This window comes from Polypterus senegalus, chromosome 16 (genome assembly GCF_016835505.1).
Source record: "Polypterus senegalus isolate Bchr_013 chromosome 16, ASM1683550v1, whole genome shotgun sequence".
Lineage (NCBI taxonomy): Eukaryota > Metazoa > Chordata > Cladistia > Polypteriformes > Polypteridae > Polypterus > Polypterus senegalus.
The window spans coordinates 55325107-55333525 of record NC_053169.1 but is presented as its reverse complement, the minus strand read 5'-3'; positions in this window follow the sequence as shown (position 1 = coordinate 55333525).

The window sequence follows — 8419 nt, the reverse complement described above, 5'->3', positions numbered from 1 at the left end:
TGTGAAGCCTGAAGTTCAAAGATCAAATAATCACTTTCACAAAAGGTTCAAGGACGATACAACAGCTTCCGTGGCGTATCAGTAAGATTTGCTGACTTATAATCAAGAGTCCCTGGTTCAATCCTGACTGTCTCCTATATTTACTGTTTTCAGTAGTGAACTGCTCTTATTGTTAATATTATATAGTATACACATACATTTAGTTTGCGTCTGTAACAGACCGTGTACATTTATAGTACAGTACTTGTAAAAGTTACTGTTTTTTTTCTCAGTCATGATCACGATACATACTACCACCCCCCAGGGATCTGACGCTGTTAGTTTTTGTTTGAAACTGGGAATAACTATAGATGTGAGTGGTGTTTTGAGGCAATGGACCTGAACATTCTCTGATCTGGAGGGATAAAAGCTGACACACAAACACTTCTTCGCATCTCATCATCACTTTATTTTTTTTATTCAGTTTCAGTGTTCCTGCTCACACAGAATTAGTATGCACCTTATGGTTTATGATGTCAAAAAAAAAAAAAACAGAGATGTAGGTATATATGATATTTGGAATTATTCATTTTATGACCTTTTATGAGGTCAGTTTAGCACTATATGCAATCATCAAATTCAAATGTTAACAGGTCTCACACACGCAAGGACAGTCCTTCCTCTCTATGCTGTGGCTTCTATTACACACCAGAAAGAAAGAGACAATATATGTGACATTTTGAAGAAATCATTTTATGACCTGAATAGTACAATCAGAAAACATTGTTGCACTAATGCAATATTATTTGAAAATGAACAGCGTCAGATTGGGTGTGAATTTATGCTGGCGCTGTTACTTAGAGTCAGATCGGGCCTGGGGGGAGGGTGTTAGAGCGTGATCGTGATTGAAAGAATGAAACTGAAAAAAGCTAACTTTTACAAGTACCATAAATTTATACCCAATGTCCCATATATTTGTCTCTTTCTTTTTTTTCTCCGTGCTGCGTCGACATCGTGCACCAGAAGGCGTGAGCTTATTTAGTGCAGCAGGATCAACGCACATGTACGGTGCAAGGCATGCACGGAGACACTGAAAAGAAGAGTGTTCATGGCTCATATTGCAGAGGAACTTCGTTGTCGCATCTTACTAGAAAAGGTGATGGAAAAAGAAAAGGAGGATGCAACATCGACAAGCTTCTCCAAGACAGCCGCTTCTCCAGAAAAGTAAACTGAGTCAGTGTCAAGTGCCCTTTCAATGTAATAGAAACCACAGCATAGAGAGAAGTGTGCACATTGCAACAGATACACACGTCGTAAATGTAGGAAGGACAGTTCTTGCAGCACGGAGAAAAAAAAGAAAAAGACAAATATATGGGACATTGGGTATAAATTTATGGTACAGTAATCCCTCCTCGATCGCGGGGGTTGCGTTCCAGAACCCCCCACGATAGGTGAAAATCCGCGTAGAAACCATACTGTATGTTTGTACGGTTATTTTTATATATTTTAAGCCTTATAAACTCTCCCACACTGTTAACATTATTAGAGCTCTCTAGACATGAAATAACACCCTTTAGTCAAAAGTTTAAACTGTGCTCCATGACAAGACAAAGATGACAGTTCTTTCTCACAACTAAAAGAATGCAAACATATCTTCTCCTCAAAGGAGCACCGTCAGGAGCAGAGAATGTCAGAGAGAGAGAGAGAGATAGAGAGCGTGACAGAAAAGCAAACAATCAAAAAATCAATAGGGCTGTTGGGCTTTTAAGTATGCGCACCGCGATAAAGCAGCCGTAAAGAAGGGAGTAATGTGAAGGTAGTCTTTCAGCATTTTTTAGGGTCCGTATCTTCTAGGCAAACGGCCTCTGTGCAAACAGCCCCTCTGCTCACACCCCCTCTGTCAAGCGCAGAGAATGTCAGAGAGAATGAGAGAGAGCGAGAAAAGCAAACAATCAAGCACCGCTCGGGAAGCACATCGTATATCATTGAGTTTTATTTAATACGTGATACATGCTCTGAATGGGTAGCTTCTAAGCCATCCGCCAATAGCGTCCCTTGTATGAAATCAACTGGGCAAACAAACTGAGGAAGCATGTACTTTAAATTAAAAAACCCAATGTCCGCAGAAATCCGCAAAGCAGCGAAAAATCCGTGTTATATATTTAGATATGCTTACATTTAAAATCCGTGATGGAGTGAAGCCGCGAAAGTCGAAGCGCGATATAGCGAGGGATCACTGTACTTGTAAAAGTTAGCTTTTTTCAGTTTTATTCTCTCAATCACAATCATGCTCTAACACCCCCCCTCCCCACCTCTCCTGATCTGACGTAAATTCAAACCTGATCTGATGCTGTTCGTTTTCAAATAATAATACATTAGTGCAATAATGTTTTCTGATTGGTACTATTCAGGTCATAAAATTATTTGTTCAAAATGTCACATATATTGTATCTTTCTTTCTGGTGTGTAATAAAAACCACAGCATAGACGGAAGTGTGCACATTGTAACAGGTACACATGTCGTAAATGTAGGAAGGACTGTCCTTGCGTGTGTGAGAACTGTTAATATTTGAATTTAATGATTGCATATAGCGCTGAACTGACCTCATAAAAGGTCATAAAATGAATAATTCCAAATATCATATATACCTACATCTATTTTTTTTTTTTTTGACATCATAAACCGTAAGGTGCATACTAATTCTGCGTAAGCAGGAACACTCAATAAAACTGAATAAAAAAAAATAAAGTGACGGTGAGATGCGAAGAAGGCAGATTCACCAGGCGTTTATATGTCAGCTTTTATCCCTCCAGATCAGAGCATGTCCAGTTCCATTGCCTCAAAACACAACTCACATCTACAGTTATTCCCAGTTTCAAATAAAAACTAACAGCGTCAACTCCCTGGGGGGGCAGTAGTATGTATCGTGACTGAGAGAAAAAAAAAACGGTAACTTTTACAAGTACAGTACTATAAATGTACACTGTTACAGACGCAAATCAAATGTATGTGTGTACTGTATAATATTAACTAGCAAAATACCCGCGCTTCACAGCGGAAAAGTAGTGTGTTAAAGAAGTAATGAAAAAGAAAAGGAAACATCTTGAAAATAACGGAACATGACAATCGATGTAATTGTTTTGTCACTGTTATGAGTGTTGCTGTCATATATATATATATATATATAGTATATACACACACATACATACTGTACATACATACACAAACACATTATATATATATCTATATCTATCTATGTGTATATATATATATATATATACACTCACCTAAAGGATTATTAGGAACACCATACTAATACGGTGTTTGACCCCCTTTTGCCTTCAGAACTGCCTTAATTCTACGTGGCATTGATTCAACAAGGTGCTGAAAGTATTCTTTAGAAATGTTGGCCCATATTGATAGGATAGCATCTTGCAGTTGATGGAGATTTGTGGGATGCACATCCAGGGCACGAAGCTCCCGTTCCACCACATCCCAAAGATGCTCTATTGGGTTGAGATCTGGTGACTGTGGGGGCCATTTTAGGACAGTGAACTCATTGTCATGTTCAAGAAACCAATTTGAAATGATTCGAGCTTTGTGACATGGTGCATTATCCTGCTGGAAGTAGCCATCAGAGGATGGGTGATATGGTGGTCATGAAGGGATGGCCATGGTCAAAAACAATGCTCAGGTAGCCCATGGCATTTAAATGATGCCCAATTGGCACTAAGGGGCCTAAAGTGTGCCAAGAAAACATCCCCCACACCATTACACCACCACCACCAGCCTGCACAGTGGTAACAAGGCATGATGGATCCATGTTCTCATTCTGCTTACGCCAAATTCTGACTCTACCATTTAATTGTCTGAACAGAAATCGAGACTCATCAGACCAGGCAACATTTTACCAGTCTTCAACAGTCCAATTTTGATGAGCTCGTACAAATTGTAGCCTCTTTTTTCTATTTGTAGTGGAGATGAGTGGTACCCAGTGGGGTCTTTTGCTGTTGTAGCCCATCCGCCTCAAGGTTGTGCGTGTTGTGGCTTCACAAATGCTTTGCTGCATACCTCGGTTGTAACGAGTGGTTATTTCAGTCAAAGTTGCTCTTCTATCAGCTTGAATCAGTCGGCCCATTCTCCTCTAGCATCTCCTCTGACCTCTAGCATCAACAAGGCATTTTTGCCCACAGGACTGCTGCATACTGGATTTTTTTCCCTTTTCACACCATTCTCTGTAAACCCTAGAAATGGTTGTGCATGAAAATCCCAGTAACTGAGCAGATTGTGAAATACTCAGACCGGCCCGTCTGGCACCAACAACCATGCCACACTCAAAATTGCTTAAATCACCTTTCTTTCCCATTCTGACATTCAGTTTGGAGTTCAGGAGATTGTCTTGACCAGGACCACACCCCTAAATGCATTGAAGCAACTGCCATGTGATTGGTTGATTAGATAATTGCATTAATGAGAAATTGAACAGGTGTTCCTAATAATCCTTTAGGTGAGCGTATATATATATATACATATATTATATATATATATATATATATATATATATATATATACACACACACAGTGGTGTGAAAAACTATTTGCCCCCTTCCTGATTTCTTATTCTTTTGCATGTTTGTCACACAAAATGTTTCTGATCATCAGATAGATAGATAGATAGATAGATACTTTATTAATCCCAAGGGAAATTCACATAATCCAGCAGCAGTATACTGATACAAAGAAACAATATTAAATTAAATAGTAATAAAAATGAAAAGAATTAAAATAAAATTAATGTTAGCATTTACTCCCCCGGGTGGAATTGAAGAGTCGCATAGTGTGGGGGAGGAACAATCTCCTTAGTCAGTCAGTGGAACATGACAGTGACAAAAGTCTGTCACTGAAGCTACTCCTCTGCCTGGAGATGACACTGTTCAGTGGATGCAGTGGATTCTTCATGATTGACAGGAGTTTGCTTAGTGCCCGTCGCTCTGCCACAGATGTTAAACTGTCCAACTTTAATCCTACAATGGAGCCTGCCTTCTTAACAAGTTTGTCCAGGCGTGAGGCGTCTTTCATCTTTATGCTGCCACCCCAGCACACCACCGCGTAGAAGAGGGCACTCGCCACAACCGTCTGGTAGAACATCTGCAGCATCTTACTGCAGATGTTGAAGGATGCCAACCTTCTCAGAAAGTATAGTCTGCTCTGACCTTTCTTACATAGAGCATCAGTATTGGCAGTCCAGTCCAATTTGTCATCCAGCTGCACTCCCAGATATTTATAGGTCTGCACCCTCTGCACACAGTCACCTCTGATGATCACAGGGTCCATGAGGGGCCTGGGCCTCCTAAAATCCACCACCAGCTCCTTGGTCTTGCTGGTGTTAAGGTGTAAGTGGTTTGAGTCGCACCATTTAACAAAGTCTTTGATTAACTTTCTGTACTCCTCTTCCTGCCCACTCCTGATGCAGCCCACAATAGCAGTGTCATCAGCGAACTTTTGCACGTGGCAGGACTCGAGTCATATTGGAAGTCTGATGTATATAGACTGAACAGGACCGGAGAAAGTACAGTCCCCTGCGGCGCCCCTGTATTGCTGCACACGATGTCAGACCTGCAGTTCCCAAGACGCACATATTGAGGTCTGTCTGTAAGATAGTCCACAATCCATGCCACAAGGTGTGAATCTACTCCCATCTCAGTCAGCTTATCCCTAAGGAGCAGAGGTTGGATGGTGTTGAAGGCGCTAGAGAAGTCCAAAAACATAATTCTTACAGCACCACTGCCTCTGTCCAGGTGGGAGAGGGATCGATGAAGCATATAGATGATGGCATCCTCCGCTCCCACCTTCTCCTGGTATGCGAACTGCAGAGGGTCTAGGGCGTGACGGACCTGTGGCCTCAGGTGGTGAAGCAGCAGCCGCTCCATGGTCTTCATCAGATGTGACGTCAGAGCAACAGGCCGGAAGTCATTCAGCTCACTAGGATGTTTTCCGTGATACCTTTGGGACAGGAGTGATACAAGATGTTTTCCAAAGCCTCTGTAATTGTGGGTGGGGACTCTCCCTGTTCCAGGCTCAGGTTGAAGATGCGCTGTAGAGGAGCCCATCCCACACTTCCCAGTTCCAACGCACAGGCCTTCAGCAATCGTGGCGATACACCATCTGGACCCGCTGCTTTGCTGGCACAAAGTCTTTTCAGCTCTCTGCTCACCTGGGCTGCTGTAATTGTGGGTGGGGATGTCTCACGTCTTTAACGTTTGCATATAGTAGGTCAATAGTCCTGTTTCCCCGAGTTTTACAATCCACATACTGGAAGAAGGCAGGTAATGTTTTATCCAGCGTTACATGGTTAAAGTCTCCAGCGATTAGCACAAGTGCCTCAGGGTGCTGCGTTTGTAACTTAGCAACTGCGGAATGGATGATGTCACACGCTATCTCCGCGTTCGCTTGAGGGGGGATGTAAACAATAACAGCAATCACGTGTCCAAACTCTCTGGGCAAGTAATAGGGGCGCAGACTTACGGCCAACAGTTCGATGTCCCTGCAGCAAGTGGAGATTTTAACGTTTACATGTCCTGAGTTGCACCACTTTGTATTGACATAGAGAGCGAGTCCTCCTCCTTTTTTCTTTCCACAGGTACTTGCGTCTCTGTCCGCTCTAACTGTGCTAAACCCGGGTAGCTCCACGTTAGCATCTGGGATGATAGACGTTAGCCATGTTTCACTAAAACACAGCAAGCTGCATTCTCTGTAGGTTCTGACATTTTTCACCAGCACAGCCAGTTCGTCGATCTTATTTTGTAGTGAGTTTACATTTCCCAGGATCACCGAAGGCACCGACGGTTTATAATGCCATTTTCTCGATTTAATCTTATTTTTTATCTTTGCGCCGGCTCGGCTGCCCCGATATCGTCTTCTTACCTCATCAGGTAAATAAGGAACCACACCGGCATAAGCATTTCTTCTCAGTGCTTTAAGCTGACTTCTTGAATAGGCGATTCTCGGAGTGTAACAATCCATGTCAAATAGTAAAATAGTAAAATGTGTAAAAAGTGTCCAGGGAGCAATTCCACATAAAAGAAAGTGGTAGAAGTGATCAGTGAGATAGAGAAAAATAGAGATAAAAAGGTAAAAAGATAAAGTCGTATACGGAGCTGCTGGAAAGGCTGCCACTCGGATGCGGCGCCGGAAATGTATTTAACACTATATGTATTTGTACATTTAACCATTACTCAAATATAACACAAGTAAACACAAAATGCAGTTTTTAAATGATGGTTTTATTATTTAGAGAGAAAAAAAAATCCAAACCTACATGGCCCTGTGTGAAAAAGTAATTGCCCCCTGAACCTAATAACTGGTTGGGCCACCCTTAGCAGCAATAACTGCAATCAAGCGTTTGCGATAACTTGCAATGAGTCTTTTACAGCTCTGGAGGAATTTTGGCCCACTCATCTTTGCAGAATTGTTGTAATTCAGCTTTATTTGAGGGTTTTTAGCATGAACCGCCTTTTTAAGGTCATGCCATAGCATCTCAATTGGATTCAGGTCAGGACTTTGACTAGGCCACTCCAAAGTCTTCATTTTGTTTTTCTTCAGCCATTCAGAGGTGGATTTGCTGGTGTGTTTTGGGTCATTGTCCTGTTGCAGCACACAAGATCGCTTCAGCTTGAGTTGACGAACAGATGGCCGACATTCTCCTTCAGGATTTTTGGTAGACAGTAGAATTCATGGTTCCATCTATCACAGCAAGCCTTCCAGGTCCTGAAGCAGCAAAACAACCCCAGACCATCACACTACCACCACCATATTTTACTGTTGATATGATGTTCTTTTTCTGAAATGCTGTGTTCCTTTTACACCAGATGTAACGGGACATTTGCCTTCCAAAAAGTTCAACTTTTGTCTCATCAGTCCACAAGGTATTTTCCCAAAAGTCTTGGCAATCATTGAGATGTTTCTTAGCAAAATTGAGACGAGCCCTAATGTTCTTTTGCTTAACAGTGGTTTGCGTCTTGGAAATCTGCCATGCAGGCCGTTTTCGCCCAGTCTCTTTCTTATGGTGGAGTCGTGAACACTGACCTTAATTGAGGCAAGTGAGGCCTGCAGTTCTTTAGACGTTGTCCTGGGGTCTTTTGTGACCTCTCGGATGAGTCGTCTCTGCGCTCTTGGGGTAAATTTGGTCGGCCGGCCACTCCTGGGAAGGTTCACCACTGCTCCATGTTTTTGCCATTTGTGGATAATGGCTCTCACTGTGGTTCGCTGGAGTCCCAAAGCTTTAGAAATGGCTTTATAACCTTTACCAGACTGATAGATCTCAATTACTTCTGTTCTCATTTGTTCCTGAATTTCTTTGGATCTTGGCATGATGTCTAGCTTTTGAGGTGCTTTTGGTCTACTTCTCTGTGTCAGGCAGCTCCTATTTAAGTGATTTCT